The following is a 22,964-nucleotide window of genomic DNA, read 5'->3' on the forward strand; positions in this document are numbered from 1 at the left end:
TACTCCTGCTCCTGGTTGCCTAATCCAGCACCCACGGGAGACCTGTCCTGTCTGCCTGTGTCCTGCTGCATCCCACTGGAGATGGCTCTACTAAACTGCTACTACATGTTCTACTACATGTTCTACTACTACTAGTAGTACTCTTCTACTACTACTGCGCATCTAACGAATTGACAACTGTACTAAACTACTCTACAACCCACCTCTCTAACCAAGCTTTACCTGCACTCCAAGTAGTAATCCACTACTACTGTACTACTTCGTAGTCCTCTACTGTTACTACTACGTGTCTCTTGTCACTGTCTCTAACAACGCTGCACCGCTTTGTACGCTCTAATACAACTCTACTAAACTCTACTGAAGACTTTTTCTCCTCTTTTTTTAACAAGGCTTTTATAACACTTCAGTCTTTAACAACGACTCGCATTTCTATTTAACTCTAACAACGCTTCTGACGAGGTGCCTGAAACTGAAAGTCCTTTTCAACACCTCCACCTGAGTGTGTACATCTCCATCGTATTCACTCGTTCTCCGAAGGAGGAGTGGTGCCAATCTCTTTTTCTTCTTTCTCTCTCTCTCTCTCACGGAGGTGTGTAAGTTATTTTGTTAAACTGGTGAATGGATGGCTAACCACAGCAGTCACATGGAGGAGTATCTAAAGCTCTACTCAAATAGTATCTCTTTCCTCTTCACTCTGCTGCTTTTTGTCCGTCCTCTTCCCTCTCTACCTAAACCTTGTTGTGAGTGTGAGGTGTGTGTGTGTAGGTTGGTGCGCCATGATAGAATCTGTGTGTTTGGCCTGTTACTGATGAGGGGATTGATCCACGTGTGTGTGTTGGGGGGGGGTGAGTGTGTGTGAGGGAGTGAGTGAGTTTCTTGCAAGTTATTCAACATGCTTCCACCACTCCTCCCTCTCTCCCTCCCCCTCTCTCCCTCCCCCCATCTCCACAGAGTGAAAGCAGCAGCAGCAGTAGTATGTCGACCATGTTGGTGACTCAGGACTATGTGGCCCTGAAGGAGGATGAGATCAGTGTTTCCCAGGGAGAGGTGGTCCAGATCCTGGCCTCTAACCAACAGAACATGTTCCTAGTGTTCCGGGCCGCTACAGAACAGGGCCCCGCCGCCGAGGGCTGGATCCCCGGCTACGTTCTGGGACACACCTCCACCATCATCCCCGACTGCCCAGACGGAACCATCAAGTAAGAGACTGTGGGAAGGATTTTAGTGTGACACCACACAAAATGTTGTTAGCCTAAAACTAGGAATTGTGTGGTATGATGACATATATGTTATTGATTAGTAGTATATCATATACCTTTCAACTTTGTACTTATTTGGGTAAACAGGAAGTCCTCATCCTGGCACACCACCCTGCGCATCCGCAAGAAGTCTGAGAAGAAAGAGGAGGGAAAGAAAGAGAGCAAGCTGGAAAACGGTTACAGGAAGTCCAGAGATGGGCTAACCAATAAGGTTTCTGTAAAGGTATATCATCATCAATCATTTTTGTCCAGTCCTTAACGACCACTAGCCCTACCCATGATGCCTAGGCAGGCCTACTTATGGAGGTTCGGAGAGGCTTGGATTGGTATAAGCAATAGGCTAGGATGAATGTTCACCACATCAGAGAGCTAGGCTGTGCTATTGTTGATGTGTTACTAGTAACCAACCAAGAATATCAGAACGACACAAAACGTACTTCTATGATGTCTGATGTTTGGTTTGCTGTCTGTTTTTTTCAGCTTCTAAATCCCAACTATATCTATGATGGTAAGTCTCTCATTGTGTAGTCTCAATAAAGATCCCCTCAATATAACAAAATTGATATACAGATCTACATATATTGTTTGCGTACATGACCATTTTCCACATACAAACAATACATTTTATTGTACAATATTAAATAATAATCAAAGAATGAACAGAAAAACACAGTTAAAAACAAACAAATGAATGTAAATAAATGATATGCTCTCACTTTGACACAACCTCTGGCACTCTCAGCTGCTCAGTGATGATGTCATTTGACCTTTGACCCTTAGTTCAACCAGAGTTCCTGGTCCCCCTGAGTGAGGTGACGTGTGACAACGGGGAGAGTGTGACTCTGAGGTGTAAGGTGTGTGGCCGACCCAAAGCTACTGTCACTTGGAGGGGACCTGACCAGACCACCCTGAACAACAATGGACACCACTGCATCGCTTACAGGTACACACAGAGAGAGTGACACACACACACCCAGAGGAACACATACACACGGTGACAGGCACACACACTACACAGAGGTATCACTTGTTTGTGAGACAGTGAAACAATAAGGTTATTGGCTGTTAAAGTGTGTGTGTGCGTGTGTGTGACAGTGAGACGGGCGAGGCGACACTGAGGATAGTAGGTGTGTCTTCGGTGGACGACGGTGTTTACACCTGCGTCGCCGCTAACGACCTGGGCTCAGTGACATCTTCAGCCATCCTCAGAGTGCTAGGTAAGACTACACACACACGTACATACATACTGCCACAGGACAGTAATTAAGCAGTAATAAATGTCATGTAACGATAAATGACTTGCATATTTAGGAAAAGTCAAGTACGGAGGGGGGGCATGACTTTAAAAATGGCAGAGATATTTTAAATTCATATTGAGTCAAAATGACTTGGCTCTTCTAACTGTACTATTCCACTTTTGTGTGTAGCTGTGTCCAATGATGGGGTCAGGGTGAGCTGGAAGGACAACTTTGAGTCCCACTACACTGAGGTGGCAGAGCTGGGCAGGTACAGTACACACTGTTCTTAACACCCCTAGGTGTGTGTGTTCTCTTGTACATAACTAAAGAGTCTAAAAACCCTGTCTAAGCTGGGGGAGGGGAGGGGTACTGCTAAGCTATATAAAACATTTTAAGAAGGTGTCATAGCAAGGATAATGTTGGTATTTGATTTAGAATTTTAAGACTCCTTGAAGTATAAAAAAAATCTACAGTCAAAAGTTCGGACACACTCATTCAATATTTTTTCCGTTTTTTAAAATTATATTCTACATTGTAAAATAATAGTGAAGACATCAAAACTATGACATAACATATGGAATCATGTAACCAAAAAGGTGTTATGTATTTTTCTTCAAAGTAGCCACCTTCTCCCTTGATGACAGGTTTGCACACTCTTGGCATTCTCTCAACCAGCTTCATGAGCTTCACTTGGAATGCTTTTCAATTAACAGGTGTGCCTTGTTAAGTTAATTTGTGGAATTTCTTTCCTTCATAATGCGTTTGAGCCAATTAGTTGTGTTGTTACAAGGTAGGGGTGGTAAACAGAAGATGTTTAGTAAAAGACCAAGCACATATTATGGCAAGAACAGCTCAAATACGCAATGAAAAACGACAGTTTACTTTATGACATGAAGGTCAGTCAATGCGTAAAATTTCAAGAACGTTGAAAGTTTCTTCAAGTGCCTTCACAAAAACCATCAAGCTCTATGATGAAACTGTCTCTCATGAGGACCGCCACAGGAAAGGAAGACCCAGAGTTACCTCTGCTGCAGAGGATAAGTTCATTAGATAGAGTTAACTGCACCTCAGATTGCAGCCCAAATAAATCCAGAGTTCAAGTAACAGACATATCTCAACATCAACTGTTCAGAGGAGACTGCGTGAATCAGGCCTTCATGGTCGAATTGCTGCAATGAAACCACGACTAAAGGACTCCAATAAAAAAATTAACTTGCTTAGGCCAAGAAACACGAGCAATGGACATTAGACCGGTGGAAATCTGTCCTTTGTTCTGATGAGTCACATTTGAGATTTTTGGTTCCAACCGCCTTGTTTACGGATGATCTCCACATGTGTGGTTCCAACTGTGAAGCATGGAGGAGGAGGTGTGATGGTGCTTTGCTGGTGACACTGTCGTGATTTATTTCGAATTTAAGGCACACTTAACCAGCATGGATACCACAGCATTCTGCAGCGATACAACATCCCTTCTGGTTTGCGCTTAGTGGGACTATCATTTGTTTTTCAACAGAACACTAACCCAAAACACACCTCCCGGCTGTGTAAGGGCTGTTTGATCAAGAAGGAGAGTGATGGAGTGCTGCATCAGATTACCTGGCCTCCGCAATCACCCGACCTCAACCCAGTTGAGATGGTTTGGGATGAGTTGGACGGAAAAGCAGCCAACAAGTGCTCAGCATATGTGGGAACTCCTTCAAGACTGTTGGAAAAGCATTCCAGGTGAAGCTGGTTGAGAGAATGCCAAGAGTGTGCAAAGCTGTCATCAAGGAAAAAGGTGGCTACTTTGAAGAATCTCAAATATAAAATATATTTTGATTTGTTTAACACTTTTTTTGGTTACTACATGATTCCATATGTGTTATTTCATAGTTTTGACGTCTTCACTATTATTATACACTGTAGAAAATAGTAAAAAATAAAGAAGAATCCTTGAATGAGTAGGTGTCCAAACTTTTGACTTGTAATGTATATATATTTGATGAAAAAAAAATGTTTTGGGCCTTACTGCTGTTAGCCCATACAAACACATTGAATAACAGATTCACTACATGGAACAAAAGATAGTCCCCCCAAAAAACCTAAAGGAAGTTTGTTCTGAAGTGTCTGAGAGATATAAGAAAGATCAGGAAAAATGTGTTCTTTTTATTGACATGTATTTAACCCCTTATTTTGTGAGAAGAGCGATTTCCGGTATGTCTCATGGTCTGACAAACACCGCTCTAGCTCTGTCATCTTGCACCTCAAATGCGAAAGTGTTACATAGGTGGCTGTGGTGGATTGAGACACATCCAATGCAAAAAACAAAGCCATATCTATAGCTTAAACGAACACATTTTTATATTATGCTAATTTGATAACCACGGGGCGGGACATCGACCTTAAGGGGTTAATGACGTTTCAATGATAATGATGAAGAATCAGCCTGAAGATGACCACCGTAACCTCTTCTCCTTGCCCCAGGGGCCGGTTCTCTGTGGTCAAGCGTTGTGACCACAAGTCGAGCAAACGCACGGTGGCGGTCAAGCTGGTCAATAAGAAGCTGATGAAGAGAGACCAGGTGACCCAGGAGCTCAGCCTGCTACAGAGACTACAACACACACACCTGGTCAGACTGCTGGACACGTATGAGACCCCCAGCAGCTACGTACTGGTCCTGGAGATGTGAGTTACACACACACACACTAGTGCTGAGTGATTAGTGCTTTTTGAGGTCAGTTCGATGAGAAAAAAGTTTCAAGTTTTTTCAATTTCAATATATATATTTATTTTTTTACATGAAATGCACTATGCATTTTGTGGACTGAATTCTCTAACAACACAGAATAAAACAATTAGGCCCATGGTGGTAGTGACTGCCCATTACTGCTTAGCACTTATTAACCATCATTTATTCACATTACTGTAATTGAATGAAATATTTCAGCTGTTGTGTACACTGAGTGTACAACACAGTAGGAACACCTTCCTAATATTGAGTTGCACCCCATTTTGCCCCCAGAACAGCCTCAATTCGTCGGGGTATGGACTCTACAAGGTGTCGAAAGCATTCCACAGGAATGCCGGCGCATGTTGACTCCATTGCTTCCTGCAGCTGTGTCAAGTTGGCTAGATGCCCTTTGGGTGGTGGACCTTTCTTGATACACACTGGAAACTGTTGAGTGTGAAAATTTAGCAGCGTTGCAATTCTTGACACACTTAAACCAGTGCGCCTGGTACCTGCTACCATATCCCATTCAAAGGCACTTCAATATTTTGTCTTGCCCATTCACTCTGAATGGCACACACACACAATCCATGTCTCCATTGTCTCAAGGCTTAAATCCTTATTTAACCTGTCTCCTCCCCTTCATCTATACTGATTGAAGTGCATTTAGGTGTCATCAATAAGGAATCATATTTTTCACCTGGTCAGTCTATGCCATGGAAAGGGCAGGTGTTCTTAATGTTTTGTACACTCAGTGTATATTACATTTGTTTTATTTGATGACCTTATTATTTCATTCCAAGTCATCATCTCATCTCTATAGAGCTGCTGCCATTGCTGTCGTTCAAAATCACTATTTTAGTAGCTCTACAAAGTAAATAAGGCATTTTATGACTGCTGAATAACAACTATCAATCACTTAGATCATATGTTCAGGTAGAGATACCTCACGAAGCAACTGCTCTATATCCCTCTCCATCGCAGATTCTTCTGTCTCTTCTCCATTTCCATTTTGGTTAATCGCTCAACATCCACTCCTAGACCTCTTCAGCTACAGATTGGTCCTGGAGATGTGAATACACACACACACACACACACACAGAGTAGCATTCAACATTCTCACAGATCTGCTTGACCCGTGTGCGTGTGTGTTTCTCTACAGGGTTGACCAGGGTCGTCTTCTGGACTACATAGTCAGCTGGGGGAATTTGACTGAAGAGAAAGTGGCCAGCTACCTACGGAACATCCTAGAAGCTTTACATTACCTACACAACTGTAGGATAGCCCATCTGGACTTAAAGGTACTGTACTGTGGTATTCATCATCTTTCTTTTCAATTCTGTCTCTCCTTTCTATTTCTCTCCTTCATATCTCCATTCTTCCTATCTCTATCCTTTTAATTTCTCCATTCTCACTTCTATTTATACTATCCCATATCTCCCCTCTGTTTTCTCTCACTTTCTCTCCACCTCTCTCTTTTCTAAACCTTCTATTTATACTCCATCTCCCTCCCCCATATCGCTCTCCCTCCTTCTCCTCCCTCTTTCCCTCCTCTCCCCCAGCCTGAGAACCTGTTGGTGTCCCACACCTCGTCCAGCCAGCCCGTGGTCAAACTGACTGACTTCGGGGATGCCGTCCAGCTCAACAGTGCCCACTACATCCACCCTCTCCTGGGAAGCCCCGAGTTTTCCTCCCCCGAGCTGGTCCTGGGGGAGCCGGCCGCCCTGACCTCTGACCTCTGGAGTCTGGGGGTTGTGACCTACGTCCTCCTGAGCGGGGCCTCTCCTTTCCTGGATGAGAGCGTAGAGGAGACGTGTCTGAACATCTGTCAGCTAGACTTCAGCTTCCCCCACCACTACTTCAAGGGCGTGACCCAGGGGGCCCGGGAGTTTGTCTGCCTGCTGCTGAGGGCCGACCCGTCCAGGAGGCCTCCGGCTGGGCTATGTCTGCAGGAGCCCTGGGTCCAGGGCCAGGCCAAGTTAGCAGACGTCCAGGGACAGGGAAGGGTGGAAGGTGGGTGTCTAGACACATCTCGCCTAGTGCTGTTCATAGACAGGAGGAAGCACCAGACAGACGCAAAGCCCATCGGAGGGGTACAGAGCTTACTACACAGCCGGCTACAGCCACTGGCCTGAGTGAGGGAGAGAGATGCCCCCTCCCACCACCCTAATAGGAAGGAGAGAACAGGACGTCCAGTCCCAAACGGACTCCTCGCTACATTCCCACTAGCTGCTTGTGTAGATCTAAGAAGATTTAATAGGTATGAGCAATATTATTTCCACCTAACCTCTCAGAAGACAAGGTGGAGACGGGATTGATAGAACCATATTGCTTAGACCTATCCAAATCCTTTCAGATCTATATGAGGTGACTAGGGGGTAGTGACTAGGGGTTGATTTGTGACTGGGCATCTCAGAGAAAGAATAAGGTGGGGGAAAAATGAAATTCGCTGATCTCATCCTCTTTCAGATATGTTGTGGTTTTAAAGAGTCCTGTGGTCCTTCAACCAATCAAAACATATGGCCTGTAGGCCTAGAGGTCTTTAGCCAATCAGAGTATTCCCTGAGAGAACACACACTGAGTTCTTAGCCAATCAAAACAAGGATGACAATGTCCTCACCAGTCAGTCTACTGCTGCTTGCTTGTTTACACTAAAACTGATTTTCGAAAGAAGAAAAATCTAAAACAAGAAAAATAACATATAGTAACATAGAGTAACATATTTGTCCTCTATCTTACTGAGAGTCAAACAAACAGAGATTTCAGAGGAGAGAGTGTTGTCAAGGAAGCTACTGTTAGCACAAAGCAACCATCCCTTCCCTCTTGTTGCCAGAGAAAGAGAGAGCCGTTTTGTTTTTGTGCTTTTACAATATGTGACTCAAAGACTTTTGAGACACCCCCTTTCTTAAAGAACCAATGTATAAAGAGAGAGAACATTGTTCACAACTTTTCAAAAAAGTTTTTGAAAAAAACAACAAAAAAACTCAAATTAACATTTCAAAAGAAGATTGAAGAAAAACGCTCAGCAGTAGAAAGTCGCTACGCTACTTTACAGCCTGGAGAGGACTCATCCATTGACTGAGCTCCTCCACTTTGTTGAGATAGTTTTATGTCTAATCAGAGTTTTCCAATTGCTGCGCTTATGTACTTAATCTAAGAAACCTTAATCTAAGTAAAGATAGAGATTCTGCTGACTGCTGCAAAGTCTCAACAACAGAAAATAATGATTTGTTTTGTTTTTGCTTTTACTAGAAAACAAAAATGGTGTTGCGCAGATTTAAGATGATTAAGCCTTACTTTGTATATAGACTCTTAACTGCCTTCTGTCCCTCCTGTTTCAAAATGGCCGCCTGCTTTTGAGAACATTCTTGGGACTAAATAATCCTGCAAATGAAATGTAGTAGATCACCAATTGGGCGACTGAGCCTGAGTGGCAGCAGAGATGGTCAATCGGATGGAGAGTGAATGAGGAAAAGGAGCAGGAAGACAGAATACTGTAAATGCACTCAATGTATGTTATGTTTCCCCCATTCTTATCATGTGCAATGTTGCGGCTTTAACATTTTATGCAACTATTTATGAAGACATCTGTTGTACATGTAATAAATAGAGATAAAAGCATGTACTTGGTACTGCAAGCTCCGCTGGTAGTAGTCCTCATTATTTGACCTATGACCCTGTCGGGGTGTTAACTCATCACCATAGAATTAGAATGAGTAGAACGAACATCCCCATTCAGGTCAGTGATGCCATAATGGGTGCTGGTGGCCATTTTGAGTGTCCCCATAGGACATTCGAATCCTATGGTTATCACTTCCTAGGTAACCTAACCGTCACCCTCTACATGGCACTTATGGCTAGATCAATGAATAATTTTTTATTTGTCACTTTTTCTTTTTCTATAGAAGTTTACTGATATACCAAAGTTGTCCCAGCATTACCTTCCCTGTCCTACGCTATTGTTTTAATTATATTTTTATTAATGAATGACATTTCACTTTATTTCTAATGTTTTACGCTATGGAACCCTAAAAAGGGTTGTTTACACTTTGTTTGACTGGAAGTTATGGTCTGGTTTGATTCTGGTGTTACGGTAACTTTAGCCAGTCTACAAGCCAATAACGATCTCCACTTTTGGCTTGGATCTCTGGAAATGCAGGGGGTTTCTGAACTTCACCTACCTGTTTAATCTAGACCATTGTGGACTACTGTTGAAAAATAGGTCATGTCCACTCACTGATTACTGCTTCCACAAGTGACCTGTGTCAAGTGTTAAAACAAGACTTGGCACTCTCTTCCTGAGGGCTTGTCTTATTGGGAGTTCTCGAGTGCATCCCAAATGCCACCCTATTCCCTTAATAAAGCCCTACCAGGGCCCAGGTCAAAAGTGGTGCATTTACAAAGGGAATAGGATGCCAATCGTGTTAATGATCTGAATACAAAACTCCTTTTATATGAAGTTATTTATGTAAAAAGAGATCCTATTACAGCTGTTTCTCATGATTGAGATGATTATAAGTGTGCTGTGTCAAACACCTGGGCTGCATCTCAAATAGGACCTTATTCCCCATCCAGTGCCCCACTTTAGACCAGGGCCCTATGTTGGAACTAGCTATGATTTGACCTATAGTTGCCTCTAGCTTGCTGTCTAACCTCATACTAAACCTACTTCAGGGCTCTCCAACCCTGTTCCCAGAGAGCTATTGTCCTGTAGGTTTTCGCTCCAACCCCAGTTGCACCTAACCTGATCCAGCTTAATAACCAGCTAATTATTAGAATCCGATGCGCTATATTAGGGTTGGAGTCGAAAACCTACAGGACGGTAGCTCTCTGAGAACAGGGTTGGGGTCGAAAACCTACAGGACGGTAGCTCTCTGAGAACAGGGTTGGAGTCGAAAACCTACAGGACGGTAGCTCTCTGAGAACAGGGTTGGAGTCGAAAACCTACAGGACGGTAGCTCTCTGAGAACAGGGTTGGAGTCGAAAACCTACAGGACGGTAGCTCTCTGAGAACAGGGTTGGAGTCGAAAACCTACAGGACGGTAGCTCTCTGAGAACAGGGTTGGGGTCGAAAACCTACAGGACGGTAGCTCTCTGAGAACAGGGTTGGAGTCGAAAACCTACAGGACGGTAGCTCTCTGAGAACAGGGTTGGGGTCGAAAACCTACAGGACGGTAGCTCTCTGAGAACAGGGTTGGAGTCGAAAACCTACAGGACGGTAGCTCTCTGAGAACAGGGTTGGGGTCGAAACCTACAGGACGGTAGCTCTCTGAGAACAGGGTTGGAGTCGAAAACCTACAGGACGGTAGCTCTCTGAGAACAGGGTTGGAGTCGAAAACCTACAGGACGGTAGCTCTCTGAGAACAGGGTTGGAGTCGAAAACCTACAGGACGGTAGCTCTGGGAACAGGGTTGGAGTCGAAAACCTACAGGACGGTAGCTCTCTGAGAACAGGGTTGGGGTCGAAAACCTACAGGACGGTAGCTCTCTGAGAACAGGGTTGGGGTCGAAAACCTACAGGACGGTAGCTCTCTGAGAACAGGGTTGGGGTCGAAAACCTACAGGACGGTAGCTCTCTGAGAACAGGGTTGGGGTCGAAAACCTACAGGACGGTAGCTCTCTGAGAACAGGGTTGGAGTCGAAAACCTACAGGACGGTAGCTCTGGGAACAGGGTTGGGGTCGAAAACCTACAGGACGGTAGCTCTCTGAGAACAGGGTTGGGGTCGAAAACCTACAGGACGGTAGCTCTCTGAGAACAGGGTTGGAGTCGAAAACCTACAGGACGGTAGCTCTCTGAGAACAGGGTTGGAGTCGAAAACCTACAGGACGGTAGCTCTCTGAGAACAGGGTTGGGGTCGAAAACCTACAGGACGGTAGCTCTCTGAGAACAGGGTTGGAGTCGAAAACCTACAGGACGGTAGCTCTCTGAGAACAGGGTTGGAGTCGAAAACCTACAGGACGGTAGCTCTCTGAGAACAGGGTTGGGGTCGAAAACCTACAGGACGGTAGCTCTCTGAGAACAGGGTTGAGTCGAAAACCTACAGGACGGTAGCTCTCTGAGAACAGGGTTGGAGTCGAAAACCTACAGGACGGTAGCTCTCTGAGAACAGGGTTGGGGTCGAAAACCTACAGGACGGTAGCTCTCTGAGAACAGGGTTGGAGTCGAAAACCTACAGGACGGTAGCTCTGGGAACAGGGTTGGAGAGCCTTGCTCTACAACATGCTTACAAACACAACACAACACTGATGAATGATTCTGGTGTTTATGATAGATGTCTACAGACATTGTTCCTTTGGGTTGAATGGGGGGTAATTTAGTGGTTTAACCCGAGCCCCAATCTGGACATTAACCATTAGGTTTTGGGAAAATCTGACCCTGCATCATCAACACTATATGGCCAAACAGTCAGTTAGATTTGTCATATAATTAAATGTGTTGTTGCTATGTTTGCTGTTAGGGAATTATAGTGCAGGTTTTGAATGGGTCACGGGTGTCTGAGTAAAAAAAAAAGGTATTTAATTTTTACAACGAAAAAATGCTCCAGTCTGAACTTAAATTACCAGGTAGAAAGTGTGTAGAAAGGATAGTGAAATAAAACATATATATAATTTAATCTTATATTTTTCTTCAATGACAGTATTTTCAATAAAGCTATTAGCCGTGCTAATTTGGTTGATTTTGTGGTCTCAAACCAGTGAGTTTATTAACATTCTTCATCAAGAATGTGGGCAAAATGTTGACAATGAAAGAGGTGGGAATGTTGTTCCCTTGTCATATAATCGCAACATCTACTATCAACATAGAATAAATTTAAAAAATCTAGATTCTATTTTGGCTATTATTTTTTGCAATACAAATATTGGGTTGCGACAGACAACCTGGTTCAATTTGGGTATAGTATACTGGTACAGTGAGTCACCTGATAGGAACTTGCTAAATTGGGTAATTTCCTTCTGGCAGAGAGAGAAAGAGAAAAGGCCCATTGACCAGCCCATGCTGCCAGGGAAGTATGTTGATTTATCTGATAGGAACATGCAAAACTGGAATATTTCCTTCTGGGCGGGGGGGCATTGTCAGGTTACCTGTACATTCCCATACCATATCATGTCCTTTCATTTATTTGTTAATCCATGTTTTGTAAAGTTGTATAAGGATGTTGAAATATGGGAATGTGGACTGGGTTGTTTTTTCTGTTTCTTCTCCTTTTTTTGTCCCAATCTCATCCTGTTTTATACATTAAATACATAATGATTTTTAAAGGGTTTTATTTCACGTTATTTTCTTTACTTTTGCATGTATATTTCTTTGTACAGAGACCATGAGTGCTTATGCGAATGTATGTAAATATTTTCATTGTTTTTGCCATCGGTTATTTGGAAATTAAACATGGAACATACCCACTTGTGCTGTCCTCACTAAAGCCTTGCTAGCATTATCTAGGTTTCCATCCAATTGGCGACAGATTTTCATGCAAATATTCAAAAATCTGCATGAAGATATGTGTTCATTTTCCTACCAGTGGTGTATTTCCACCAAATTGACTTGTTTCAGTTTTTTTTATCAATACGTGATGACATAGTGCACACAACATGTAGTTTTTCGTTTTCATAAACGGTAGAGAAAAAAATAGAGTTCAATGTGTATCCAATGCATTTTCAACTCTACGAATAGTTTTGTCACAAAAACTGTTGAGTAAAATAGCAAATATGCCTACTCTGGTCTTGGCACGTGCGCTCTGGCCAACAGCTGGCAGATACAGTAGGTTAGGGTAGTGAGTCGACATGATGAGATGACTTATTTGTCAAAATGCCAATTAGGCATCGATCAGAAAAAGACTGTCAATATTTATGGAAAAGGTGTATCAAACTAATCACCGTGCACTTTCATTACCCTATGAAGTTCATTATAACTTGTTTTATGTGTAGCCTAAATAAACTCCATTATTTCCCGAACAGTAGTGAGAGGACCACACACCATATCATCGCATGACTCCAATTTACTTCGATTATTATTTTTATTTATTTCACCTTTATTTAACCAGGTAGGCCAGTTGAGAACAAGTTCTCATTTCAACTGTGACCTGGCCAAGATAAAGCAAAGCAGTGCGACACAAACAACAACACAGAGTTACACATGGAATAAACAAACGTACAGTCAATAACACAATAGAAAAAATCTATATACAGTATGTGCAAATTAAGTAAGATTAGGGAGGTAGGACAGTAAATTTGTCGTAGTGGCGAAATAATATTATGATGGTTATTAAATCAATATTTGCGCATAAAGTAGTTTCTACCTCCTTTACCGACACAAAAAGATCCCACCATGTTGAACAAATAAATTATCGGTCGGCATTTATACAATTGTACCGAAACTTCCTGTTTCATTACAGCTGTCATGATTTTATTTTTCTACGATATGGCTTTACTCCCATATACACTGGATGGGAACGCGGTTATTGAGTGCTTTTTTTAGGAATTTGTACTCTTCAACACTACATCTTCCAAGAACCAGGCTAGAAATTGATTTAATTATACAGTTGAAGTTGGAAGCTTACATACACTTAGGTTGGTGTCATTTCTTGTTAACAAACTATAGTTTTGGCAAGTCGGTTAGGACATCTACTTTCTGCATGACACAAGTCATTTTTCCAACAATTGTTTACAGACAGATTATTTCACATAGAATTCACTGTATCACAATTCCAGTGGGCCAGAAGTTTACATACACTAAGTTGACAGTGCAAAACCAGTGGCGTCATTTGGACCAGCCCCAAACCCTTTTATGGTCAGTCTGATATGTTTCCATAACCACACATCACTTGTGCTATGCAGTATAAAATTATATGTTTTACTGACACATTTCAGCTACGGGTGTGGCTGAAATGGACGAATCCACTGATTTGAAGGGGTGTCTATCTACTTTTGGCCGTGTAGTGTATGTGCAAATCATATTTTGACTGCCACTCACAGCCTGGTCTCATAGATTAGACGTAACATAGTAAATGTAAATCTGGGACACTTAAATTAGTATTATGTGTTACGTTTGGTATGGTTACATAAGACCGATGATTACTTAAAGCAAACTCATCACAGACAACTTTAACATTTTAACAACATTCAACATCTAGTAACTATCTAGCCTGTTAGCTAACCCTAACCTTAACCATTTTAGTTAACCCTAACCTAAACCCTTTACCCTAACTCTTAAACTTAACCCTCACCTATACCTAACCCCTAGCCTAGTTAATGTTAGCCAGCTATCTAATGTTAGCCACCTAGCTAGAATTTGCTCATTTGTAACATATAGTATGTTTTATGTGTTGTATATTTTGCAAATTCGTAACATATAATACGATTTTTGTCATTCGTAACATATATGAAATGGGTGATTGACATCCACATATCAATACATGCAATATGAAAAGTAACATATACTATGTAGAGTATTTGGATTTACTTACAGAATAATATGAAATGCTCTGAGACCAGGTTCCCACTCAGGGTAATCTGTTGAAAGAATCCAGACTGAATGAGGTCTATATCCCACAGAAGCAATGATGTTAATCTCGGTCTCATTTCAATAAACACAAATTAATGTCCCTTTGCAAATACACTTGTACAGTAGAGACCTTGCAATCACACACTATATTATAGTTTATTTGATATTAATTTAATCACACATATATTTTGGCAACACCTTATATGAAGGGGTCTTTAAAACATCTTGAGTGTAGGGGGCAGTATTTTCGTTTTTGGCTAAAAAACGTACCCATTTGAAACTGCCTATTTCTCAGGCCCAGGAACTAGAATATGCATATAATATTCAGATCAGGATAGAAAACACTCTAAAAGTTTCCAAAATGGTCAAAATATTGTCTGAGTATAACAGAACTGATATTGCAGGCTGAGGAAAATCCAACAAGGAAGTGCTGTTTTTCCTGAAAGCTCTCTGTTCCATTGGATGCCTTGCCTCCATTTAAAGGGATATCAACCAGATTCCTTTTCCTATGGCTTCCTCGAGGTGTGAACAGTCTTTAGACATAGTTTCAGGCTTTTATTTTGACAAATGAGCGAGAAAGAACCCATCGCGTCAGTGGATGGCTGGGTGCCAGCAGAGTTGTTCATGCGCAACAGCCATTTTCTCTCTCTCTCCTATGGAAGAAGCTACATTCCGATTGACATATTATCGATTATATATTGTAAAAACAACCTGAGGATTGACTATAAAAAACATTTGACATCTTTGTACGCACTTTATGGATACTATTTGGAATTTTTGTCTGCGATGTCGTGACATGCGATGTTTCTGAACATAACGAGCCAAACAAATGGAGGTATTTTGGATATAAAAATCATCTTTATGGAACAAAAGGAACATTTATTGTGTAACTGGGAGTCTCGTGAGTGCAAACATCTGAAGATCATCAAAGGTAAGCAATTTAATTTATTGCTTTTCTGACTTTCGTGACCAATCTACTTGGCTGCTAGCTGTTTGTAATATTTTGTCTACTGAGAGAGATGTTCTTACATAAACGCTTGCTATGCTTTCGCCGAAAAGCTTTATTGAAATCTGACACGCCAGGTGGATTAACAACAAGCTAAGCTGTGTTTTGCTATATTGCACTTGTGATTTCTTGAAAATGTTATATTTTTAGTAATTTAATTTGAATTTGGCGCTCTGCAATTCAGTGGATGTTGATGAAAATGATCCCGCTAACGGGATGGGTGCATCAAGAAGCTTAGTTAAGAAACCAGGTATAACACCTTTATGTGTGTTCCAGTATAATTTATAAACAACCGTCATAACGCATTTATTCAACATCATTCATAACCAAGGTACCACTGAATAGCTCTTTATCAGTTCAATGGAAATTCATATTTTTCTGTCACAGTACCAAATCCGCTGTCATACTATTCATGCAACAATCTGGGAGCAGGTAAGCTTCAGAGCCTTACCCAGCTAGCAGTGTAACATGCTGACCAGACCGGACACGTCGCATGTGCGAGCGTCGCAAAATACATTTAGAAATGCGTGTTATTCAGTATTGCACCCACACTGCTCGCGCGCGCCAACGAGCATCTGTGACGCCAAGGGCTAAAATAGAACTCATTCCTATTTCTGACGCAGATCGCGCTGAAAGTCCTGCCTCTCTCATCTCCTCATTGGTTTATAGAAGCTGGTACCCACGTGCCATCTCCTCATTGGTTATACCGACGTGGGTGACTGAAAGACTAACTGTTTTGCCGGTAGTCGTGGTAATAAATACAATGAAAGTTTAGATGCGATCACCATATAAGTTAAACGATGAAATGGCTGGAAGGAGGAGAGATGACTAGAAACGATACGGTTAGCCGTTTTATGTGTGGATTAATTGTCGGAGTAGAGGTCCTTGTGCATTTCAGGTAAAATAACAACTCAATGTTTATATCCCAGGACAAATTCGCTAGCAACAGCAAGCTAGCTAAATCGGACAAATTAACGTTAGCTAGCAAGTGCAAGCTAACTAGCTAAATTGCCATACATGTTTAATGATTTTCGACCTGTCCCCAAATTAATGTCATTGGTTCAGAGTTTGTCTTGATATTTTAACCTGCGTGTCTTGATCGCGTTTGGTGTGGGGGGGCAAAATAAATGTATGCACGATAGCGCACGATGGCGCACACGCGCAGCCGGTTTGGGTTCCGTGTTAGAGTTTATTCCTTGCTTAAGGCCACATTTTCATTGTCAGGGCCTCTGGCTTTTTGGGGCCCTTAGCGAGATTTGGTTGGCGAACCCCCCCACCAAGAGGTCAAATTTTTTTGTGGCCCCCATCTTGATGTCGGAGAGAAAAATATTTTAATGTTTATTTCTTGCAATTCTACACGTATTGCCATAGGCAATTTGTATAACAAATTTCATGCAATTTTACTAAATTTGCCATGGTGCAGAGCAATTTTTTTCAGTATTAAAGCTAATTTCCTGCAATTCTAAACTTTTTGTCATGACTTATGCAACATTAATGATATCTGAGTGACAGTGACTAACATAATCCAAGATGGCGTAGCAGTCAGACGTATTTGTCCTTCGTCTTGTCGTGTCCAATGTATATATATTATTGTATGATCACCCGGCTACTCATGCCTTTTCCTAACGTCACCATGCCGTGTCGATTGCTGTTCTGGTTTGTAACTATTGTTTTATTTCACTGTAGAGCCTCTAGCACTGCTCAACACGCCTTTATTTCCACCCCCCACACACGCAGTGACACCATCTGGTTTAAATGCTATTTCTAGAGACAATATCTCTTTCATTATCACTATATGCACAAGTTTACCCCCACTGTATTCACATCCTACTATACCTTTGTCTGTACATTATGCCTTGAATATATTCTACCGTGCCCAGAAATCTGCTCCTTTTACTCTCTATTCTGAACGTACTAGGCGTCCAGTTCTGTTAGCCTTTAGCCGTACCCTTATCCTACTCCTCCTCTGTTCCTTTGGTGATGTAGAGGTTAATCCAGGCCCTGCAGTGTCTACCTCCACTCCCATCCCCCATCCCCCAGGCTCTCTCGTTGACTTCTGCAACCGTAAAAGCCTTGGTTTCATGCATGTTAATATTAAAAGCCTCCTCTCTAACTTTGTTTTATTCACTGCCCTAGCACACTCCACCAATCTGGATGTCCTAGCCGTGTCTGAATCCTGTCTTAGGAAGACCACCAAAAACCTTGAAATTTCCATTCCTAACTATAACATTTCCCGACAAGATAGAACTGCCAAAGGGGGCGGTGTTGCAATTTATTACAAAGATAACCTGCAGAGTTCTGTCTTACTATCCAGGTCTGTACTCAAACAATTTGAGCTTCTACTTCTAAAAATGAACCTTTCCAGAAACAAGTCTCTCACTGTTGCCGCTTGCTATAGACCACCCTCTTCCCCCAGCTGTGCCCTCGACACCATATGTGATTTGATTGCCCCCCATCTATCTTCTGAGCTTGTGCTGCTAGGTGACCTACACTGGGACATGCTTAACACCCCGGCCATCCTACAATCTAAGCTTGATGCCCTCAATCTCACACAATTTATCAATGAACCTACCAGATATAACCCCAAATCTGTAAACACGGGCACCCTCATAGATATCATCCTAACTAACTCACCCTCCAAATACACCTCTGCTGTTTTCAACCAAGATCTCAGCGATCACTGCCTCATTGCCTGCATCCGTAATGGCTCTGCGAGCAAACGACCAGCCCTCATCACTGTCAAACGCTTCCTAAAACACTTCTGCGAGCAGGCCTTTCTAATCGACCTGGCCGGGGTATCCTGGAACGTCATTGACCTCATCCCGACAGTAGAGGATGCCTGGTTATTCTTTAAAAGTGCCTTCCTCACCATCTTAAATAGGCATACCCCGTTCAAAAAATGTAGAACTAGGAATAGATATAGTTCTTGGTTCACTCCAGATCTGTCTGCCCTTGACCAGCACAAAAACATCCTGTGGCGTTCTGCATTAGCATCGAATAGCCCCCGTGATATGCAACTTTTCAGGGAAGTTAGGAACCAATATACACAGGCAGTTAAGAAAGCTAAGGCTAGCTTTTTTAAACAGAAATTTGCATCCTGCAGTAGAAACTCAAAAAAGTTCTGGGACACTAAAGTCCATGGAGAATAAGTGCATCTCCTCCCAGCTACCCACTGCTTTGAGGCTAGGAAACACTGTTACAACCGACAAATCCACCATAATTGAGACTTTCAATAAGCATTTCTCTACGGCTGGCCATGCTTTCCACCTGGCTACCCCTACCCCGGTCAACTACCCGGCACCCTCCACAGCAACCCGCCCAAGCCCCCACCATTTCTCCTTCACCCATATCCAGATAGCTGATGTTCTGAAAGAGCTGCAAATCTGGACCCCTACAAATCAGCCAGGCTAGACCATCTGGACCCTCTCTTTCTTAAATTATCTGCCAAGATTGTTGCAACCCCTAATACTAGCCTGTTTAACCTCTCTTTCATATCATCTGAGATTCCCAAAGATTGGAAAGATTGGAAAGTCATTTCCCTCTTCAAAGGGGGAGACACTCTAGACCCAAACTGCTACAGACCTATATCTATCCTACCCTGCATCTCTAAGGTCTTCAAAAGCCAGGTTAACAAACAGATTACTGACCATTTTGAATCACATCGTACCTTCTCCGCTATGCTATCTGGTTTCTGAGCTGGTCATGGGTGCACCTCAGCCACGCTCAAGGTCCTTAACGATATCATAACCGCCATCGATAAGAGACATTACTGTGCAGCTGTATTCATCGACCTGGCCAAGGCTTTCGACTCTGTCAATCACCACATTCTTATTGGCAGACTCAACAGCCTTGGTTTCTCAAATGATTGCCTCGCATGGTTCACCAACTACTTCTCTGATAGAGCTCAGTGTGTCAAATCGGAGGGCCTGTTGTCCGGACCTCTGGCAGTCTCTATGGGGGTGCCACAGGGTTCAATTCTCCGGCCGACTCTCTTCTCTGTATACATCAATGATGTCGCTCTTGCTGCTGGTGATTCTCTAATCCACCTCTACGCAGACGACACCATTCTGTGTACTTCTGGCCCTTCTATGGACACTGTGTTAACTAACCTCCAGACGAGCTTCAATGCCATACAACTCTCCTTCTATGGCCTCCAACTGCTCTTAAACTCAAGTAAAACTAAATGCATGCTATTCAACCGATCATTGCCCGCACCTGCCCGCCCATCCAGCATCACTACTCTGGACGGCTCTGACTTAGAATACGTGGATAACTACAAATACCTAGGTGTCTGGTTAGACCGTAAACTCTCCTTCCAGACTCACATTAAGCATCTCCAATCCTAAAATTAAATCTAGAATCGGCTTCCTATTTCGCAACAAAGCTTCCTTCACTCATGCTGCCAAACATACCCTCGTAAAACTGACCATCCTACCGATCCTTGACTTCGGCGATGTCATGTATAAAATAGCCTCCAACACTCTACTCAGCAAACTGGATGTAGTCTATCACAGTGCCATCCGTTTTGTCACCAAAGCCCCATATACTACCCACCACTGTGACCTGTACCCTCTCGTTGGCTGGCCCTTGCTTCATACTCATCGCCAAACCCACTGGCTACAGGTTATCTACAAGTCTCTGCTAGGTAAAGCCCCGCCCTATATCAGCTCATTGGTCACCATAGCAGCACCCACTTGTAGCACACGCTCCAGCAGGTACATCTCACTGGTCACCCCCAAAGCCAATTCCTCCCTTGGTCGCCTTTCCTTCCAGTTCTCTGCTGCCACTGACTGGAACAAACTGCAAAAATCACTGAAGCTGGAGATTCCCATCTCCCTCACTAACTTTAAGAATCATCTGTCAGAGCAGCTCACAGATCACTGCATCTGTTCATAACCCCTATGTATACAGCCCATCTATCTACCTCATTCCCATACTGTATTTATTTGTTTTGCTCCTTTTGCACCACAGTATCTCTACTTGCACATCCATCTTTTGCACATCTACCATTCCAGTGTTTAATTGCCATATTGTAATTACTTCGCCACCATGGCCTATTTATTGCCTTAACTCTCTTATTTGACCTTATTTGCACTCACTGTATATAGATTTTGTTTTCTTTTTTTTCTACTGTATTTCTACTGTATGTTTTGTTCATTCCATGTGTAACTCTGTGTTGTTGTATGTGTCGAGATGCTATGCTTTATCTTGGCCAGGTCGCAGTTGCGAATGAGAACTTGTTCTCAACTAGCTTACCTGGTTAAATAAAGGTGAAATAAAATTTAAAAAATAGGGGCCTGTCATGCCAGATAGTGTCCCCACCGTTGCTAGGGCTGTTGCTAGAACTTGCAAAATGCTGACTGGGTTATGTAATGAACCAAAGCGTCCGTTGGTATGCTGTTTGCTTGGCTCTATTTTTACCTGGTAGCGGTAGCGAAGGACTGAGGACGTGGGCAGTTCTAGTTCTTTTCACCTAATAATAGCTTGCTCAGTCCACGCAAAATTAATTCCTCAGAATTTCTCTCCAAGGACTGTGTTTTTGACGGTGACTACCTGCTGAAAGAGAACCCTCTTTCTTTACCATATATTTGTCTTTATATAAGAACATATTGTTAAATAGGAAGAAATCATTTAAGCTGTTTTTAAATTTACGTTGCTAGCTACTATACTTATTTACCTCAGCCTGCCTGTCAGCTAGCTTGCCAGACAGTTTATTTAGCTAACGCTAGCTAGCTACTGTAATTGTAGCTTTCTGTTTGTATGTAAGTTAGCTTGCACTTCAATGGCATCCCTCAAGGAGACTTTCTTTCATATTTCTAACCAGGCAAAGTACAATGAAGGCACCACTGATCTCGACAAGAGACGCAACATTAAGAGAAATTCACAATTCAGGGTAACGTTAAGCAGTTAACTTTTATTAGATAACGTAATACTTCCAGATCAACTGTAATGTCAATACCATTGTAAAGCACAATTTCTCCCCTTTCCAACAGAATCAATTACATGACCTAAACGCTGCCCGTTTCTGCATAATTCAAGCGTGCAATGAGCTCCATCGGGTCTTTTTAAAAATGGCGGGTGGGGAAGCGAAACTAATGTGTGACGGTGAGAAGGAGAGATGTTGTGTGGGAAAATTGCTTTTTTTCACTCGATCTGTCCAACTTATCACCTTATCGCCTCTAAAATTTTAATAAAATACTATAAAGAGTTTATATAATGTATCATTACATACCTACATATCTTTTTTTTATCACATTAAACAATGCCACTTTAAATAATATTTACATACCCTACATTACTCATCTCATATATATATACTGTACTCTATACCATCTACTGCATCTTGCCTATGCCGTTTGGCCATCGCTCATCCATATATTTTTATGTACATATTCTTATTCATTCCTTTACACTTGTGTGTATAAGGTAGTTGTTGTGAAATTGTTAGGTTAGATTACTTGTTAGATATTACTGCATGGTCGGAACTAGAAGCACAAGCATTTCCCTACACTCGCATTAACATCTGCTAACCATGTATATGTGACAAATACAATTAGATTTGATTTGATACGCAGATGAACTAAAAACACTAGCACTGCAAACACTCAGAACAAAGAGAGCAGCTGCAGTGCCTGGACTTTGCAGTCTCCTGCTACAAGTCCCCCTTCTGCCTGTTGAGAACAAGTGACAGGCAGAACCTCCCACCCACACAGCAACCACCTACTCTATATTCCACACACCAGAATTCAGTATTTGGGTCTAGGATTGCCATGTGAGTGTACAAACAAATCTGTGAAAATGATTTAATGACACAACTGTACAATTTTGGGGGGAAGTTTATGTATAAAAAATCTTAAAATACTACCAGGTTGGCTTTCACAGCTGTTTCATAAGGTGTTCATTATTGTAAGTTGTAAGGTATCCTTTGATGGTATTTATTTGTTGCACATTATTCATTGTTGTTTCCTAGGACCAACAATAGATACATATAACAGTAGATTCAACCACAAGGGTGTACTAATGAGCTATGCGAAATTATATTTCAGTGCAGATAAGCAAAGGGCAGGTGAAAATAAAAATATGGCAGCCAGACAAGTCAGTGTATCAAATGGATTTGCATATGAATGGAGTGGAAATGAGCTGACTTTGTGATCTGTAAGGTAAGTAACTTTAATGTGTCAAGCAGATTACACGTTTTCTTTGCCATTTCTGAAACGTAGCAACATGTAAGACATGGATTTCATGTTGTCAT

The 22,964-nt window shown here is 42.2% G+C and overlaps 1 pseudogene; it reads left to right on the plus strand.

Annotated features, from left to right (window-relative positions):
- The window catches only part of LOC115128801 (triple functional domain protein-like), a 141,183-nt pseudogene extending 132,358 nt beyond the window's left edge, over positions 1 to 8,825 (plus strand).
- The last annotated feature ends 14,139 nt before the right edge of the window (positions 8,826 to 22,964 follow it).

This window comes from Oncorhynchus nerka, linkage group LG4, assembly GCF_034236695.1.
Source record: "Oncorhynchus nerka isolate Pitt River linkage group LG4, Oner_Uvic_2.0, whole genome shotgun sequence".
Taxonomy (NCBI): domain Eukaryota; kingdom Metazoa; phylum Chordata; class Actinopteri; order Salmoniformes; family Salmonidae; genus Oncorhynchus; species Oncorhynchus nerka.